The sequence below is a fragment of the Trichomycterus rosablanca genome, chromosome 19 (assembly GCF_030014385.1).
Source record: "Trichomycterus rosablanca isolate fTriRos1 chromosome 19, fTriRos1.hap1, whole genome shotgun sequence".
NCBI classification, from domain to species: Eukaryota; Metazoa; Chordata; class Actinopteri; order Siluriformes; family Trichomycteridae; genus Trichomycterus; species Trichomycterus rosablanca.
Genome location: NC_086006.1, coordinates 4,890,209 through 4,911,381, shown reverse-complemented (window position 1 = coordinate 4,911,381; position 21,173 = coordinate 4,890,209). Strand labels below are relative to the sequence as shown.

The following is a 21,173-nucleotide window of genomic DNA, read 5'->3' as shown; positions in this document are numbered from 1 at the left end:
GAGCAGGTGTGTTCAATTTAGTAGTACAGCTCTCACACTCTCTCATACTGGTCACTGAAAGTTCCAACATGGCACCTCATGGCAAAGAACTCTCTGAGGATCTTAAAAGACAAATTGTTGTGCTACATGAAGATGGCCAAGGCTACAAGAAGATTGCCAACACCCTGAAACTGAGCTGCAGCACAGTGGCCAAAATCATCCAGCGTTTTAAAAGAGCAGGGTCCACTCAGAACAGACCTCGCGTTGGTCGTCCAAAGAAGCTGAGTGCACGTGCTCAGCGTCACATCCAACTGCTGTCTTTGAAAGATAGGCGCAGGAGTGCTGTCAGCATTGCTGCAGAGATTGAAAAGGTGGGGGGTCAGCCTGTCAGTGCTCAGACCATACGCCGCACACTACATCAAATTGGTCTGCATGGCTGTCACCCCAGAAGGAAGCCTCTTCTGAAGTCTCTACACAAGAAAGCCCGCAAACAGTTTGCTGAAGACATGTCAACAAAGGACATGGATTACTGGAACCATGTCCTATGGTCTGATGAGACCAAGATTCATTTGTTTGGTTCAGACGGTCTCAAGCATGTGTGGCGGCAATCAGGTGAGGAGTACAAAGATAAGTGTGTCATGCCTACAGTCAAGCATGGTGGTGGGAATGCCATGGTCTGGGGCTGCATGAGTGCAGCAGGTGTTGGGGAGTTACATTTCATTGAGGGACACATGAACTCCAATATGTACTGTGAAATACTGAAGCAGAGCATGATCCCCTCCCTCCGGAAACTGGGTCGCAGGGCAGTGTTCCAGCATGATAATGACCCCAAACACACCTCTAAGACGACCACTGCTTTATTGAAGAGGCTGAGGGTAAAGGTGATGGACTGGCCAAGCATGTCTCCAGACCTAAACCCAATAGAACATCTTTGGGGCATCCTCAAGCGTAAGGTGGAGAAGCGCAAAGTCTCGAATATCCGCCAGCTCCGTGATGTCGTCATGGAGGAGTGGAAAAGCATTCCAGTGGCAACCTGTGAAGCTCTGGTAAACTCCATGCCCAGGAGAGTTAAGGCAGTTCTGGGAAATAATGGTGGCCACACAAAATATTGACACTTCAGGAACTTTCACTAAGGGGTGTACTCACTTTTGTTGCCGGTGGTTTAGACATTAATGGCTGTATATTGAGTTATTTTGAGGAAAGAATAAATTTACACTGTTATATAAGCTGCACACAGACTACTTTTCATTGTGTCAAAGTATCATTTTGTCAGTGTTGTCCCATGAAAAGATATACTTAAATATCTGCAGAAATGTGAGGGGTGTATTCACTTTTGTGATACACTGTATATATATAATGCGTTTTTCTCCCATTTTATCTCCCAATTTAGCATAGTCAGTTTGTCTACCGCTGCTGGGGGATCCCCAGTTTTTTGCAGTCGAGGAGGGTATGTTGCTGCTCATGCCTCCCCCGACTGTGCGCAGCTCTTAGTGGAACCCTTTTCCACCCATGCACTCTGCACAGGCGCCTCTATATCCGCCAATCAGGGTCTTTACACAGCGTTTGAAGACCCCGGCCACATATTCTGATCATCCCTCCCTGCAGGCACTACCAATTATGCCTGCTAGATCGCGCCCGAGGGGTTCAGAATCTCGGCGCTGGTGTGCTAGCGGAATATCCCGCTGCGCCACCTGGGTGCAAAATATGTATTTTAAAAAGTTGTAAAATAAAATTTAATAATATAGAAATATAAACACATTTATACAGTGACAAAGTTCTCCAACACCTGTATCACCTGTGTAAAAACATAACTACATCGTTTGTATTTAATAACTGGTTGCGCAACCTTCAGCAGCAATGACTGCAGTTAAATGTGCTTCATAATGCGTTTGATAACAGACAGTGGTAGCCTAATGGGTAGCGCTATCAAACTGAAGGTTGTGGGTTTGAGTCCTGGCTCTGTTGTGCACCCACTGTTAGGCCCTTAAGCAAAGTCCTTAACTTGGGCACGCTAAAAATGGCTAAAATCGCTAATCGCTAAAAATAAAACATAGATGCCATGTGTTAACGAGGCATTCGTTACTCTTTAGTGAATAGAAGATCTGAAACTATTTGCCAGGCGTAAGATGATGGATGTCACCCTCCTCTTAAATCTTTTACTGGTATGTGATGTGATGCCTTTTCGGCCCCCGGCGCTCTTCAGGAATGGAGAGACTCAGTTTCAGGGCCAGGCAGAGATGTACAGGGAGCAGACAGTGCTGTCACATCACCCTCACCTCCCTGTACCTGCCTTGGGCTACACATGCCAACAAGAGCTCCGCCTGATGCCAGCTCTTGGACACACTCGTGGACGCGGTGGTACAAACAAACACACGGACACAGACTTGTTATAGAGGGCAGACGTGAAGAGGGTACAGGAGTGCCATCCCATCCCATCGAGACCACATGAGCCAATGTCCACATTGGCTCATGTGGTCTCGATGGGATGGGGTGGCACTCCTGCACCCTCTTCCCGTCTGTAGTCAGGATGGTATGATGGTCGGATATAATCTGTAGCAGCTCAGCAGTTACGATACTAAGACGAACGATCAGAACATCGCTGGTTCAAGCCCCAGCTGGTTCATCACCAAGTTGGCACCACTGGGCTCCTGAGCAAAGTCATCTGCTAAAGCGTTCGATTCCTGGTCAGTGCAGAACTTAGCGGTGGCTCAGAGGTTGAGGTGCTGGACTAGTAATCAGAAGATCATTGTTCAAGTCCCTATACTACCTAGTTGCCACTGTTGTGCCCCTGAGCAAGACCCTTAGCCCTCATTCATCGGGGTCTCCCTGCAGCGATTACGACTCTACTTTCTGGGACAGTGGTAGCCTAGTGGGTAGAGCTGTGGGTTACCAACTGAACATTTGTGGGTTTGAATCCAAATTCTGCCATGCAGCCACTGTTGGACCCTTGAGCAAGACCCTTATCCCTCTCGACTCCAGGGGTGTTATACAATGACTGATTCTTCTCTCTGAGAAGCAAATAAAGGCGTTCTATCTGCACTAGGGTGTCCTATCCTTATCTTAAAGGCCATGAATCATCAAAAACAAGTCTGTCATGCATTACAAGCAACTTAAACACTAGTACCACTGTTAACAGTCAAGTGAGCTTTACATTGTTATAGGCTGACATGCAAGAAAGAAGGTCTGTACCTAGCTGTGGGTTTGAATCCCAGCTCTGCCATGCAGCCACTGTTGGACCCCTGAGAAAGACCCTTGAGATTCAGCAGCCAGGAGAGGTGACGTGGACTTATTCAGGATTTATTTTTAACCAAGACCAGCAGGGATGAGGCATTTAAACCTGATTACTTATCAAGCAAACTCTCCTAAATGACTCCTAGTTTTTGCAAATGTATTTAAACACGCAAACTCTGATAAATGAGCAGTGGCACCAGTGATTAATTAACTGAATAATTAATGAGACATTTGCCTATTAATAATGCAGCATCATTTTGTGTCATCAGAAGTGTATCTTAAACTAGGATTGTTTGTACTATTTTGATAGATTTAGGGAATAGGGAATGTTCTGTACCTCTTATTGCACTTTTATTGAATCGTATGTAGACAGTAAGTGGACCTGCTGTTACACTGACTCTTCTGTCCTCACTCAGAATATAAAGTACCACCACATTTCAGCTCCTTCTCAACCGACCTAATACTTGTCTATTCCGATTAGGATTAGCATGTGTGGCGGCGAGTCAGGTGGAGCCAGGCCAGGCTGATAATCTAATAAATCAAGAGTAAAAACACGGAGGTTGGGTTACTGAGGAGCAGGATTTGGAACTCTTCATCTCAGAGCGACGTGGGGATTAGATACGCTTTAACACTGCAGGCACAGGCCAGCCAGAGGAACAGGAACACACACAGGAGCAGTAAGAGAGGGCTGGAAAAGGGCTTCATATCACCTAATAGACAGGAAGTGTAAGTGGCAGCGACAAGGTCAGGGTAGGACTCGTACAGAAAGGCTTTGTTCCACAGGCAGATTAAACGCCTCATCCTCGCTTTTTACACTTTTGGATCATGTCAGACGTGTTGTGAGTTAATCCGGACTGTAGAGGAAGCATTATGTACAGCACACACGCACACATTTATTCATATAGGGTCTACGAGACTCTTAAAAAGGATGTCTTCCTTAAATAGTAATTATTATTACCAGCTTATTATTAACAACGCATCATACACATTTACCACTTACACCTAGCGCAATTTAAGAGTAAAATGTCGTACCCAGAAGAAATCGGGACAGTATGAGGAAAACATGTGAAACTCCTTACAGACAGGAAGCATACGGGAGGATTAACATATGATATCAGGACCTATAGTAATAATAATAATATTGTTATTAATAATATAATGAAACACTGTTATAAGATAAGATAAGGTAAGACTTTATTGATCCCCTTAGGGAAATTAACTATCTATCTATTAATTATCTAGAATAATGATAATAATAATAACAAGAAGAAAAATAAACACTGTACTTCATAATAATAATAATAATAATAAACAATAATAATATAATAATAAATAATTATAAAAAAAACACTTATTTTATTTTATTATTATTATTATTATTACTATTATTATTATTATCATTATGATTATTACTATTATTATTATTACTATCATTATTATTATTATTACTATTATTATTACTATTATTATTATTATTATTATTACTATTATTATTAATGTTATTATTACTATTATTATTACTATTATTATTACTATTATTATTATTAATACTATTATTATTATCATTATTATTATTATTACTATTATTATTATCATTATCATTATTATGATTACTGTTATTATTATTATTATTATTATTATTATTATTATTGTTATTATTACTATTCTGGATCACAGTAGGAAATGTTTGGAGGACGTTTTTTTTCGGCTCAGTGTGCTAAACAATATCGTCATGCTGTGTGGGTGCGTGTATTTCACTCTTCTTTGCGTTTTGCTAACGCTGTACACTTTGTGTTTTGGCTTTGCATAGTCATGGCAACAGGCCAGGCCGGGCATGTCGGAGGGCTCTATTTCACTTTGCTCTGCATTGTACCTACTGTTTGACGCATTTCTCCAAAGATTTATCAGTGTATTAGAAACTGACTTTACTGTTCGGTGTGCTGCTCAGCATCAGCACGCTTTAAAAAAATGATGTCGGAGTGATATTGTGGATCTGGAGAGGTTTCATTGTATTAATTCTCATTCACTCTACACTACACACACAATACAGTACAGAAAACAAGTGTTTAACCAGTTTTTTTTATTATTTTAGATGCAAAACCCATTTCTGGAAAAGATAAAACATTTTGTAAGCTACATTTTGTAGCTGTGCTGTGTAAGCTACACTTTGTAGCTGTGCTGTGTATTGTAGCTTCCATTTATTATATCAATTAATTTATGAGTGTTAATTAATGACTGCTTTGAAATGTGGCAATTTTCTTTAAAAATCTGTGAAATCTCTGGAAGATTAAGCACATTTTTTGGTGAATTTAGTTGGGCCCTAATTATATGGTTTAGACTGGAATTCATGTTGTGTATTATTGGCCCAACTAAAACATGTTTGTGCTATTTCCATCGCGGCGATAAGTATTATAGAAGCCTAGTTGTTTCCTCTGTCACCTTATTAGCATGTTGGCTAATCTGTATAACTGCTGACAGTTTAGCTTGTTGATAATACCTCAGCTAAACTTGTATTAACCTGCATCATCATCGTTTCTCGTTCTCCCTCTGCTCACATTATGCTGTAGAAACATGCTTGCGTTCTGAGGATTCGGGGATTTAAAAGACAGTTTTGAGATCTCATAATGATTCCTAGAAGACTTGTAAATCACGTATATAGCTGTATTAACCACTATAGAACTCGAACCCGGCCACTTTAACTCATATTATAAAAAAATATTTTCAGGCTGCACCAATAAAGGCTTCAAAAATCATTACAGCAAATCTCTTCCCACTTTCTCTCTTTCTTGGGAGACATTTAACAATATCATTTGGTAATTAACAAGAAAAGGCGAGAGAAACAGAAAAGCCAATTACCTCTCAGAGGAAGCTAAAGGCCATTTTAAACTGTGTGCCCATGACATAATAATGTTTATGGTAAATATTATAGTGGGAGCCAGAAAGAGCCTGGTGTGAGAGCGAGGGCGGAAAAAACAGCATCAATCTGAGACCGAGAATAATTTATTAAGATCTGAGATGCGCCAATTATGTGGAAAGGACCAAAAAGAAAAAAAAAATCAAACTCTCCAGGAAGCGCATACATGATTGCAATCTTGATTAAATCCCCCTGGATCTAATGAGTTGATTTTCTGCTGTTAATATTGCATTGGCTGATGATGGATTCGTTAAGATAATGGAACGAAGCTAAAATATAAATGACTCCCTGTCAAGGAGCAGATTTTCGTAATTTTGCATCTGACACCTCCACCGTGGGGATTTGCTCAGGCCGTTTTGAGCTCAGATTGACCAGCTCAGGAATACTGATTGTGTTTCTGAAGTGAAGCGAGACCCTCCACAGACTCCCGATAAATGTACTCTTATTATTTCAGAGGTGGAAGAAGTAACGTAGGTTAGAACTACAAACACTTCTGCTGTATTTGTAGATTTTTTTAGACATTTTAATAATCTGTTAGAATTATTATAATATGGGGTAAACTAAATGAAATGTGTATGATGTGGAAAAGTTGGTCTTTTTGGGGAAGGGGTTTGGGGAATGGGCTATAACGAATATGCTAAACTGGCACCAACACTGCTGTTTATTCCCATGAAAATATATTATTATTATTAATAATTAATTATTACTATTATTATTACTATTATTATTGATATTATTTTATTATTGTTATTATTATTATTGAAATTATTTTTATTAATTTTATTATTATTATTATTATTGATATTATTATTATTATTGATATTTTTTTTATTTTATTATTATTGTTATTGTTATTGATATTATTATTATTATTTATATTATTGGTTTTATTATTTTTATTGTTATTATTATTATTTATATTATTGGTTTTATTATTTTTATTGTTATTATTATTATTTATATTATTGGTTTTATTATTTATTTATTTGTTTTTATTATTTAGTTTTCATGTTTTACCACTGCTTTATCCTGGTCAGGTTCACAGTGACTCCAGTTTACCTGGAATCACTAAGCGTAATGCAGTAACCCACCGTGGACAAGATGTTAATCCATTGTAGGGTTTCAGCATCCCCCCCCCCATGTCTGTGTAGACACTCAGCTGGCTAATAGCACTGCTGAGATTCGAACCCGGATCAGAACGGTGGGCGGTTAGCGCCTCTTTGTGCTCAGGATGTGATGATTTATCTTTGAACTGAACATGCTCTAAATGATCCAGTGAAGGCCACGTCTGCCAATGAAGTGTTTGTATTGACTTGTTTTTAAAGATGAATAAATGATGAAGTTGGTCTTGGGTGCAGATCTGGCCCGCGCGGTCGGGTCCGCCCCGCTTCTTTTTAAATGGCCTGTCACTTAGGTCAACGAGACGGCTGAAATTTGCACTTGGAAGCGTATTGATCACTTTCCGTACACGAGTAACACGAGTGGTTGGCGCAGCGGTGCGACGGCAACATAATCCAAAAAGCATTAATAATCATACAGGATGCTGAAGCGGGGATTAGCCGGGAGTACATATGCAAACACGTACACGCCGGGAGCCGGAGATCATGCATCATAGCCGTCGAGCGGTTATGGTAACATAGCTAATCAAACACGTCTGTCAAGATCCATCTGGTTAACGGGAAGTTCAATAACTGAGTGGAGTGATGGTGTTTTTTTAATAATAAGACTGAAAACACACTGCAGTCATGTGCTTAGGTGTCCTGAAAGGACCATGGAACACATTAACAGGTTTTACATACACTGATCAGCCATAACATTAAAACCACCTCCTTGTTTCTACACTCACTGTCCTTTTAATCAGCTCCACTTACCATATAGAAGCACTTTGTAGTTCTACAATTACTGACTGTAGTCCATCTGTTTCTCTACATACTTTTTAGACTGCTTTTACACAGCTCTGCAGTGACACTGACATGGTGGTGGTGTGTTAGTGTGTGTTGTGCTGGTATGAGTGGATCAAACACAGCAGCGCTTCTGGAGTTTTTAAATACCGTGTCCACTCACTGTCCACTCTATTAGACACTCCTACCTAGTTGGTCCACCTTGTAGATGTAAAGTCAGAGACGATCGCTCATCTATTGCTGCTGTTTGAGTTGGTCATCTTCTAGACCTTCGTCAGTGGTCACAGGATACTGCCCACGGGGCGCTGTTGGCTGGATGTTTTTGGTTGGTGGACTATTCTCAGTCCAGCAGTGACAGTGAGGTGTTTAAAAACTCCAGCAGCATTGCTGTATCTTATCCACTCATACCAGTACAACACACACTAACACACCACCACCATGTCAGTGTCACTGCAGTGCTGAGAATGATCCACCACCTAAATAATACCTGTTCTGTAGTGGTCCTGTGGGGGTCCTGACCATTGATTTACAGGGGGAAAGGGGACTACAAAGTATGTAGAGAAATAGATGGACTACAGTCAGTAATTGTAAAACTACAATGTGCCTTTATATGGTAAGTGGAGCTGATATAATGGACAGTGAGTGTAGAAAGAAGGAGGTGATTTTAATACCTTGAAACTTAACGCCTTTAAAACTCAACACCAGTCCAGAATCCACTGATGTCGAGTTTTAAGGTACCACTGTACATTTTTAAATCTATATTTTTAGAATACACATAATGGTTAGCTTTCTCTATTGTTTTTGCAAGGGTGTCAATCATTCTGAAGGAGACACTTTACTCTTCCTATATATAGACACTGCCAGTCCAGGAGCATGCATCACAGACATCAAACGATTATGGTAACATGGCCAATCAAAAATGTCTGTCTGGATGCATCTGGTTAACGGGAAGTTCAATAACAGAGTGCAATCATTGTGTTTTCTAAGAAGGAGTCTAAAAATATAGCAGCACCGTGCAATCAAGAGTTATTAGCGTGTGCAGAATTTCCCTGAACGCGTCCCTCACTGGTCATAATCACAGGTGAAGTTTTGATTTTATGAGATCTGTGAGATCTGCAGATTGTGCTGTTGCGTGTCATAAGATCGCTTCCCGAACGTTTATCCTTTCTCTGATCATCTTAATCGCTATTGTAGTCCATTTACATGCTCGGCCTGGCCTCCGACCCCCCTCTGCTCCTCTGCTTTCTCTGATATTACCAGGGAAACTGCGTGATTGGGTCTCGCCCCCGGCCCTTTCATCCATGTGTCACTTTTTTTGTCCTGTAACATGGTTTTGCTCAAAAGTTTTTTAATCAATCAAGGATGAGGCAGAAAAGCCGCTTTGTCACGGCCGGCCCCGGGGTCGTGTGATGCTTGCTTTGCATACTGACAGGTCCTCAAAGCCGCAGAAAGGAATATTTTGGGGGGAAAACGGTGGTTTCCATGGCGCCAGCACTTGTTGCACACTGCGTCCCATTCTTCACTCCCACGTGAGCGCAGCATTTCAAAGACACGGACAACAAAAATTAGGGCAGGAGGGCAGGACGGGGCACAGAGGTAGCTGCCCTCAGCCCGGGCCCGTCCCTTCCAGCGGACAGCGGAGAATAGCAGCCAAAAGTGACAGCAAAAAAGGAGGCCTAGCCACCTCTGTCAGCTCGGCACAACGAGCGCTATTAAGTAAATGTTCGATTTTTCATTGTGCCACGGCGGCTGAATAGAAGCACAGAGGGGAGCGCGGGGGATCTGAAAAGAACAAAGCTAGAAAGGAAAGACCGTGTCGTTTAGTGGCTCCAGTCATGTGTCGTCAGTATCATGCCATTATTGATGGCACTTCTTTTTACCCAGGCTGTGTAAACTGGAGGGGGTTTCTAATTTTATTTCACTAACAAACAAACTCAGGACATGAAAACAATAGAACGGTCGTATAGTGTGACAAAGAGAATTGTTACACCAGGATATATGGGACACTTGTTTAAACGTGCATTCCTGTTTTTAGTGGATGGCACACTCTGAAGTGCCACTTGACCGTCTGGTTAGCATATACTGTATATACATCATCATGGTCACTCACCAGATTGATTCACATTTAATTCATCTCAGGGTCGTTTGTATAGCTGGTGTATAACAGATCTTGTCCCAAAATACTGTAACTAGCATGTGCTAAAAAACAGAAAACGTAAGCATAAAACTTTAAGAGGAACTGTTTCATTTAAAAGTTCTTGGGGAGTGAAATTTTTGGGTTCAATCAGCTGCAGTGGTACCTTGAAACTTGACATTAATTGGTTCTGGGAGTGGCCTCGAGTTTGAAAGCCGTTGAGTTTCAAGGTATTTTTCCCCATAAGGATGTTTGGGAAACCTATTAATGCGTTCCATGGTCCCGTGGAACTACATATATTTTAGGCTAATGTAAAATAATGGGGTTGTTTTTGACACTTTGTAACAAATATAATATAAAAACACTGACATACAATTGAAAAACAGACATTATTAAAAAAATACAATAAAACCTGCACTTTACTTTGACTTCTTTATTGTTTTTTTATGCTTCTTAATCATGGAGATACTTGATTCTGGAATACCGTATTCCTTAGCGAGCTCAGTAATTCACATGAGAAGCTGCAAAAGCACTTTTGCACTGGCTGTGCCATTATTTTCTATGGAGTGTGACAGTGCACAAAGCTTAACGGGACTTATTGTACTAAAACAATAAACGAGGAATTTCATTAGAGGAGAGAACTTATGATCAGGGTTCAATTAAGATAGGTTTCATGTTCCTATGTCATCCTTTAATACATTAAGTCATGCTGAGCTTTATTTTTTTACGATAAGCATTTTAGACTTTCGGAAAAGCTAATTCTCACAATTTCTCAGAACCCCGAGCTGTAACACAAGTTTAAAAGTGAAACAGGAGAAAAATCCAGATTAACACAGATACATGTGGAGCTTTCAGACTGGATTTGACTGTTATTCCTCTCATATTCGCCAAGCGCTGAACAAAGCCGCAGTTGCACAGACGTTGAGTTTAAGGGTACAAATTTCCTGACAAAGGGCATCGAGTTTCAAAGATTTCGAGTTTAGAAGACGTCGAGCTACAAGGTACCACTGTATTTTTTATTCAGGATGTGCTGCTATTGGCCAAGATTCTTTCACATAAATAATTAGAGCATCAATGAGATTTACATCCCAGTTGACTTTACATCTTTATTGTTTAATTGCACACAATGTTGGCATAATTTTCATAATAAAGACCCAAAAACACTGTATCTAGTTAAAAAAGTTTCACAGACGTTTTTGTGGCACAGCAGTCCAGTGCACTAGCATTTCCCAGTCAGTGTGGGTATTGTGCATGTGGCAGAGGTTAGGAGTGTAGCAGGGACTTGGAAATAAATACATTTAAATAAAATAATATCCCAACCTTACATATCAACACAAAAGTATTCATTTCTCTTGTTTTATACTGAGTGGTCTTTATACGAGGGGTCTTCGAAAAGTTTCTGCTTATAGTCTGGATTTAGCACCATCTGATTTTGGACGCTCAAATAAGCTTTAAGGGGAAGAAGATTTTCATGTGATGATGATGTGAAAGCAGCGCTGCATCAGTGGCTACGCGCTCAACCAAAAACAAGCTTTTCTGCTGATGGCATTAAAAAGTTCTTGTGATGCTGGAAAAAAAAGCATTGGAAGGTGACGATTTTTTTTTAATTTTTTTTTTATAAATAGAGTTAAAAGAAGTGCGGAAACTTTTTGAAGAACCCTCGTATATGAATCTTAATTAAACACACAGCGTGATGAAGCAGATTAGCGTATTTTGTGATGATGAGGAGTGATGATGTAGTGTACAGCAATATTCAATTTGACCAGAGATGTTTAATTAAAAATGAAAGTGTAATTAAAGTTAAGATTAGGTCTCTGACTGGACTACACAAGGGTGTCAGTACTCTTCATTTTAACCAGTACAGTGTTACTTTACAGTGAAGTTAAACAGTGAAAATATTTAGCAATCTTTTCCTTCTACATTTGTGAGTCGAATAAAGAATCACGAGAATGAACAAATCACAGATTCTTCTTTTTATTGCATTTCACAAAACCGTCCCACCTTTTCTGGAAAGCGTGTTTGTACATACCTGTTACACAATCAAAAACAAGTTTCTCTATGGCTTTGGTATAAAAATACATTTCTTTTATTAACTTGAAGCAGGGTTCGTACAAAACGTCACATACGTTATTTTAGCCACACCTTGCTGTTTTTCTTTTATTTTGTTGCTATGTATTCTTCTTGGTTTTGGGAAAGGCTTATTAAGGTCAGGGTTTCTTGCGTGTCAGTTTGACAATTTGGAATCATTTTCCTAGTATGGACACCACCCAGTATATCACACAATGTTACTGCTACCTTTCAACATTCCTCACCGGGTTCTTTTATTTTTATAGTAGTGAAAAACCTGATGTGTTTGATTCTCTTATTTTTTTGGCTTCATTAAAGGGTGAGCTGTGTTTTTGATTGTGTTACTTAACCAATAAGCGTAACCGATAAAGAAGTGAAAGGAAGGCTCTAAATGTCAGGTTTTCATGTCGGCCATCCACTGCCTGATTTCTTTGCCAGAAGGAGCCCAGCCAGTGTGTCAGTAATTGGCGAGGTAGTTTGTCTTTGAGATCCTGTACAATCTGCTGCCAGTCGGCGAGGAAAGGTTAAGGGAGTGCTGGGATATCTTCCTTGATGGCGTTTTATCATGCAAGGCATGCCCTGTTTCCTGATGAATATATTAAAATTATTACTGTGCAAACAGACTTTCTAATTACTGACCTGCTTGCCATTGTACTCATGTGTTCATGTGTTTTCTTCTTCTCTCTCTCTCTCTCTCTCTCTCTCTCTCTCTCTCTCTCTCTCTCTCTCTCTCTCTCTCTCTCTCTCTGTGCCTTGTTTATTTATCTGCACCAGTGAATACAGAATAGTCAGAGCAATGTCATTTCTATCCACATGAAAATGATTTTGAAAATGCCAATCTTTCTTATTATATAGTGTAATTACACTCCCCATCACATTGTAACTGACGGGGGGATCCTCAAGAGCAGAAATATCTCATCAGACCTCAGGCATTGTTAAAAGTGTTCAAGAACTTGAGGAATTTTTCTTTTTTTACTGATTACAACATCTTAGCTGGTAGTTTGATAAAGAATCTGTAATAAATTGGTCATCACAGTGCAGCTGTAACATTTTTCCAAATTTGTTAACTAAGTACATCAGCAAAAACTGAATCAGGGAGGTGGGACGTGTCCTCTAGCATTTATTTAAAGTTCCACATTTACACCGATCAGCCATAACATTAAAACCACCTCCTTGTTTCTACACTCACTGTCCATTTTATCATCCACTTACCATATAGAAGCACTTTGTAGTTCTACAATTACTGACTGTAGTCCATCTGTTGCTCTTCATACCTTTTTAACCTGCTTTCACCCTGTTCTTTAATGGTCATGACCCCCATATGACCACCACAGAGCAGGTATTATTTGGGTGGTGGATCATTCTCAGCTCTGCAATGACACTGACATGGTGGTGGTGTGTTAGTGTGTGTTGTGCTGGTATGAGTGGATCAGACACAGCAGCGCTGCTGGAGTTTTTAAATACCGTGTCCACTCACTGTCCACTCTGTTAGACACTCCTACCTAGTTGGTCCACCTTGTAGATGTAAAGTCAGAGACGATCGCTCATCTATTGCTGCTGTTTGAGTCGGTCATCTTCTAGACGTTCATCAGTGGTCACAGGACGCTGCCCACGGGGCGCTGTTGGCTGGATATTTTTGGTTGGTGGACTATTTTCAGTTTAGCAGTGACAGTGAGGTGTTTAAAAACTCCAGCAGTGCTGCTGTGTCTGATCCACTCATACCAGCACAACACACACTAACACACCACCACCACGTCAGTGTCACTGCAGTGCTGAGAATCATCCACCACCCAAATAATACCTGCTCTGTGGGGGTCCTTTGGGGGTCATAAGTGGTAAGTGGAGCTGATAAAATGGACAGTGAGTGTAGAAACAAGGAGGTGGTTTTAATGTTATGGCTGATCGGTGTATGAATCAACACTAACCGTATGACTAATTTATTTATTTTTATTAACCTGGTCAAGGTTGCAGTAGGTCCAGTGCCATGCGGAACTACTGAATGTGGTTTTTTTAGCCTATATACAGTTACTAACTGTCCGACTGCCAGGGGGCAATTATTTGTTCTTCTATTGCTGACCATATACTTACGTGAATAAAGACTCCGATGCCACTTTGATACCTACATAAATGACATTTTCTAATGCTCTGTTAAATAAGATCCAGCAGTATGTGAGCATCTAACCTCAGTGTAAATACATGCTAAGCTAACTAGCTCCAAGCTGCTTGCCTCTTTGCTATTTGTAAATCTTATCATTATCATTAAATTGTCATAGTTATTGTGTTATATTTGTATGTTTTACTTTTATTAATTAAAATTCTATTTCTACAAAGTTAGTCATGTATCTGTAGAGTTTGACAGTAAAATCAGAGAGCTTGTGTGTGTGTTTTAGTTAGCTAGAATGCTGCAGCAGGTTGCTAAAGGCTACATTAAAAAAAACGTTTTATACAGTACATTGTGCTTTAATTTGATATTATTTATATATACTGTATATATGTGATATAAGACGATATTTTTTTCTACATTTGTTTTGATTTGTATTCTGCTTACAAATTTAAAGCAGTTTTTATTCTACATAGATTTTAATAGTTTAATGTTCTGAGTCACTTTAGGCTAATAGGCACTAATACAGACATGAATCGTCAGTTACAGGTGTGTCTGCTATGCAGTTCAAATATTTGTGAGAATAAGAAACGTCACACTATGTCATGATTAAAAACTTGGCAAAAGCATCCCCAGATGATTATAAATCAGAAATATGCTTTTCATTACTCTCAATTATGTATGTGTTCTTCTTTCTGTGAGGTATGAGAAAAATGAGGCGACTGAAAAACACTCGTGCATTCTTGCTTTTCTTGCTAGACTTTTGCTTGGTGTCACTTAGCTGGTTTCTCCAGTCAGAAAGGTGAAAAATACATTAAATATTTGTAGTTTTTCTTTTTTTCATGGTTTTTGGGTTTAACACGGGTTGTGCTCAGCGGTTTATAAATGTGTCAGGTCAGATGTTTACATACAGCTGCTTAGATGTCATGATGTGTTGTTAAAAATTACCATTAATTAGAAACCAATAGTTGTTATCATGTGTAGTTGTTCAATATATGTAAAGTTCAGGTTCCTTTGAATCTTAGTTGTTATATTTGTGCTGTTTTTTCGAATTTGCTGCTGGGGCTTTAATTACGGCATTTAGCAGATGCCTTTATCCAAAGCGACTTACAGTAGTGTGACCATATAAAGTCTGAGCAATTGAGGGTTAAGGGCCTTGCTCAAAGGCCCAACAGCAGCAAACTATCTATCTATCTATCTATCTATCTATCTATCTATCTATCTATCTATCTATCTATCTATCTATCTATCTATCTATCTATCTATCTATCTATCTATCTATCTATCTGTCTGTCTGTATATTTATCTATCTGTCTGTCTGCCTGCCTGTATCCATCTGTCTGTCTATATATCTGTCTGTCTATATCTGTCTGTCTATATATTTGTCTGTCTGTTTATCTATCTATCCATCCATCTATCTGTCTGTCGGTCTGCCTCTGTCTGTTTGTCCGTCCGTCCGTCTGTCTGTCTATCTATCTGTCTGTCTGTCTGTCTAATGGAACACAGGTTTCACTGTCCACAAAATCCCACATCACCATGAACTTAAAGATCAAGGGTAAAAGAACTATGAAACATATAATTATTGGTGTGTTCTGTGTGTATTTTGAACATAAACCTGAAGAACTCAGATGTTTTTGAACGATGTGCTTTTATCATTCAGTCCCGGACAAAAAAAAAAACAGTTATACAAGCATTAAAATATCAGGTCTGCCATAGCAGACAGTTTTAGTCAAGTGTATGTAAACTTTTGACTTCAGCTGTATTTGTTCGATTCTTCCATCCTCGTACAGAAGGGCGAGTTGCTTGTTTACTCCTGCTCAGGAGACTTCGCTCTGGGTTTTGATCAAACCTGATAGGAGCTGCAATTTAACAAGAGGACACTGCGGCCCCTAACAAAGACAATTAAAGGAAAATGGAAGACGGCCCCCATGGGTTAAAAATAGAAAATGAGCAACGCGCCGCATGCTGGAATGCACGGCTCGCTCTCGCTCCACCAAACTTAGTGAACCTGCATTGTTATGTACGATCAGATCTGCCAGTTCCTCCTCTAAGCTCCTTGTCACATTTTGACTTAATGAAGTGCAACTTGGAAGGGAATTGGGTTCATCATGCTAGTCGCACGATGCTCCCTTGTTGTAGCAAACAGGAGCAGCATGGGACCAAAGCGCTACAGCGCGAGTCGTTATCATTCCGGTCAGTCTGTTTAACACAAAATTAAACAAAGAACTAATTAGTGCCTCATGAATTAATAACTGCACTGTTGCCGTGTAGAAGTTGGGTTGCTGAGGGGAGATATAAAATAAGTAGGGAAACCAGGTTCGAATTATTATTACTGTTTGAGTCGCTCGTGCTCTCAAGGTTAAGAAACTTTGTGAACTGTCACAGTCACTCAAGTGCAGGTAATCAAAAGTGGTGTGTGTGTGTGTGTGTGTGTGTGTGTGTGTAAGAGAGAAAATAGAGGACTGAATGGAGCTTCTCTGTGTTCTTGCATGGACGAGTGCACATTTTCTCTTTAATAAGCATGTGCATACATTAATCTGGGCAACATGCACTTTGTGGCCAAAAGTATATGGACAGCACTTCTAGTTATTGAATTCAGAACTCTGTACACTGATCAGCCATAACATTAAAACCACCTCCTGGTTCCTACACTCACTGTCCATTTTATCAGCTCCACTTACCATATAGAAGCACTTTGTAGTTCTACAATTACTGACTGTAGTCCATCTGTTTCTCTACATACCTTTTTAGCCTGCTTTCACCCTGTTCTTTAATGGTCAGGACCCCCACAGAGCAGGTATTATTTGGGTGGTGGATCATTCTCAGCTCTGCAATGACACTGACATGGTGGTGGTGTGTTAGTGTGTGTTGTGCTGGTATGAGTGGATCAGACACAGCAGCGCTGCTGGAGTTTTTAAATACTGTGTCCACTCTATTGAACACTCCTACCTAGTTGGTCCACCTTGTAGATGTAAAGTCAGAGACGATCGCTCATCTATTGCTGCTGTTTGAGTTGGTCATCTTCTAGCCTTCATCAGTGGTCACAGGATACTGCCCACGGGGCGCTGTTGACTGGATATTTTTAGTGAGTTGTTCAAAAACTCCATCAGTGCTGCTGTGTCTGATCCACCTATACCAGCACAACACACACTAACACACCACCACCATGTCAGTGTCACTGCAGTGCTGAGAATGATCCACCACCTAAATAATACCTGCTCTGTGGTGGTCCTGTGGGGGTCCTGACCATTGAAGAACAGGGTGAAAGGGGGCTAACAAAGCATGCAGAGAAATAGATGGACTACAGTCAGTAATTGTAGAACTACAAAGTGCTTCTATATGGTAAGTGGAGCTGATAAAATGGACAGTGAGTGTAGAAACAAGGAGGTGGTTTTAATGTTATGGCTGATCGGTGTAGAGTAACTTAAGCCTGCAAAGAACACTAGACGTTTGTCTAACATCAGTACCTGACATCACATGCTCTTTTTAATCAACGGTCACAAATTCCCACAGACACTCCAAAATGTTTTTATTTAAGTATTAATGGCCACAATAGCAAAAGCGTATCTGATCTCACCAGCTTGACAGTGTAAACCTTTCTCCATCTGGTATCAGAATCAGAATCAGAAAACTTTATTGATCCCAGAGGGAAATTGCAGTACATGGTCAGTTGATTTGTATTGACCCCAGTTATTTATTCAAGTTTTTACATTTAAATGTTTCAGATCTTTCAGAGAGTTTTAATATAACACAAACAACCCACATAAACACAAATTGCAGCTTTTTAATGATCATTCCATTGACTGAAGATGAATATTTATTTAAAACCTGTATCACCTAAACAGTAATCACCTCCCTAAACTTAATAACTGGCTGTGCCACCCTTGGCAGTAACAACTGTAATGACGAGGCTGTGTGCTATTTTTGGTCAGCAGTGGTTTGAGCCTGGCAGCTCTCCCATGGATGCCATTTTTCTCCAGTTTTTTTTTTCTTTAGTGGAATCGTGTACATTGACCTTAACTGATGCAGAACCTGCAACCTTTTCTGCAACCTCCTGGATGATTTGTTGATGGATTGTTGGTGACATTTTGGCTACTGGGAGATTTCACACTGTTCCACTGTTCCAGGTTTTCTTTTCTGTTCCAATGTGTGGACACAATTGCTCTCTCTGTGGTCCAGTGGAGTCCCAGAGCCTTAGCGATGTCTTTGTAATCTTTACCAAACTGGTTTGTTTTATTAGGATTTTTTAACGTCATGTCTTACACCCTTCGGTTACATCCACGACAGAAACGGTAGTTACTCGTTACACGAGATTCACCAGTTCACAAGTTTAATGTTAAACACAGTCATGGACAATTTAGTGTCTCCAGTTCACCTCATTTGCATGTCCTTGTACTGTGGGAGGAAACCGGAGCACCCGGAGTAAACCCACACCGACACCGGGAGGACATGCAAACTCCACACAGAAAGGACCCGGACCGCCCCACCTGGGGACCCAGGAACTTCTTATTGTGAGGCGACAGTGCTACCCACTTGCCACCGTGCCGCCCTACCAAACTGTTAGATTTCAATGACTTTGTTTCTGTATTTGAATCTCTTTACAATGTGGCATCATAAACATCTTTTTTGCGACTTTTCAGTCTGCTTTACATTGTTGGACAGGTTTTATTTACATGATGTTTAGATTCAACCGGTTTGGCAGTAATCATGCCTGGGTGTGGCGAGTGAAATTCTTAATTGATAGTAGCTAAGAGGGCAATTACTTTTTATATAGGGCAAAGGGCAGAATAGCATAAAAAAGAACCTTCTGTCTTCACTTGGATCATCTGTCTGAAATTAAAAGTAGTTAATTGATCTGAAACATGCACGTGTGTAAAAACACACGCTGTAACCAGAGCTGGGATCTCGAATACATCGTATCGAATCTCAGCTCTGGCTGCCGGGTACGCTGAGCGGCCACATGAACAATGATTGGCCTGTTGTTCAGATATGGGCAGGACTAAACCGGATGAGGTCTCTCTCTCTCATGATTGGTGCAATTACGACCTCTGCTGGCTGATTGGTGGCACCTGCACAGAGATGAGAAAAGAGTGCTGTCAGGGTGTGTCTCTCCATACACAACGCTGAGCTGCACAGCACTCGTCAAAGTGTAGGTGATAAGATGCATATGGCATGCTGCCCACGTGTCGGAGGGGGCGTGGGTTAGCTTCGTTCTCCTCAATCAGAGCAGGGATCGGCATTGGTGGAGAGGAAGCATGACGCAATCGGGCAATTGGACGCGCTAAAAGTGAGAAAATGCATAAACAAAAAAAAAAAAGAAGGTCCTGGGTTTGATCCCCAGGTGGGGCGGTCCGGGTCCTTTCTGTGTGGAGTTTGCATGTTCTCCCCGTGCCAAAGTCGGTTGCCTTCGGGTGCTCCGGTTTCCTCCCACAGTCCAAAGACGTGCAAGTGAGGTGAATTGGAGATACTAAAGTGATAAACCTTGTGTAATGAGTAACTACCGTCTGTCATGAATGTAACCAAAGTGTAAAACATGACGTTAAAATCCTAACAAACAAACAAACAAATATGCACAAATGAAAGAAATTGGGAAAGGGGGCAAATACTTTTTCACGTCAGCCATCTATCAGCAGCGATCCCAGTGTGGATGTTTACTTCTGGAGGAATCAGAAGAAAGTGGTCACAGCTGACTTGGCTTTACAGCCTGATGTATTATGAGTTGCTCCGGCCTCGGCTAATGTGCGCCAGCCAAGGTCATATCGGCTAATAAAATCCTCCCGGCAATCAGATTTTAGGATTACTGATTCTAAGCAAATTATCATCGGCAAGCTGCACTGAAATATTTGCAAAAGTGGTTAAGCGGGCGGTGCACCTGCTCTCCTGCTCATGGCGAGGAATTAAAGGGGGGGGGGGGGGGGGGGCTGTCACCTGTCAGTGCACGCCGAGTGTGACATCATACTGTAAGTGTAGCAGGGGTGATAGCAGGGGTGATAGCAGGGGTCATGGCAGGGGTCGGCGCAGCTCCTGCTTTGGTTCCCGTGACTGCTTTATGGGTTATTTTCTGAGAGGCTGAATGTGCAATCTGGCTGCTGGTGGGTCTGTCCGCGGGGTTAATAGTGTGTTTTACTGTGTGTGCCGACTAGGTGTTTGCTTTGTTACTAATGTAAGTCTTTGTTTTGCTGTTTTTGCAGATGAAACAAAGCTGCCAATGAAGTGACTTATCAGAGACAGAAGCAGGTAGGACAACCTAGGACCTCTGAGTATTGACTGTCCTCACTGTCCATACTCTTCTTATCCCCCACAGGAAAATCAAGTGTCCACATTCATTACACAGAGATCGATGATGCTAGCGCTGTAAAAATTGACAGATTACTTATTAGTTTCACAACATTTTTTCCCTCTGACTGATTAACTTACAGGGAGGCGTCAGAATGCATTGTCACCTTCCCCATATAGGCGCAGGGTGAACTGTACACTGTAAACCGTGTGAACATAAAGGCACAGCCCTGCAGCTTATTCTATATTCAACTGTAAACACCTACTGAAAATGTCTGGTAAGATAGAGCGGTGCAGGGCGGTTGTTCAAGTATCCTTGTTTTTATTTTTGTCATTTCATTTACTTCCAGGGTAAATGAAATTTCCAGTCCATCAATGTTAAATTCGTACACAATGTCTTGTGTTTTGTACTTACATACAGTATATGAGGATTCTTCAAATATTTTTGGTTGAGCTCGTAGCCACTGATGCAGCACTGCTTTCACATCATCATCACATGAAAATCTTCTTCCCCTTAAAGCTTCTTTGAGCGTCCAAAATCAGATGGAGCTAAGTCTCTCAGGCTCTCAG

The 21,173-nt window shown here is 40.7% G+C and overlaps 1 long non-coding RNA gene across 1 annotated transcript in view; it reads left to right on the top strand.

Moving 5' to 3' along the window:
- Nucleotides 1-20,582, top strand: part of LOC134333494 (uncharacterized) — a 137,172-nt gene extending 116,590 nt beyond the window's left edge. The window contains exon 4 of the long non-coding RNA XR_010015388.1: nucleotides 20,519-20,582. This is a non-coding gene — a long non-coding RNA (uncharacterized LOC134333494). The remainder of the gene's footprint in view (nucleotides 1-20,518) is intronic.
- The last annotated feature ends 591 nt before the right edge of the window (nucleotides 20,583-21,173 follow it).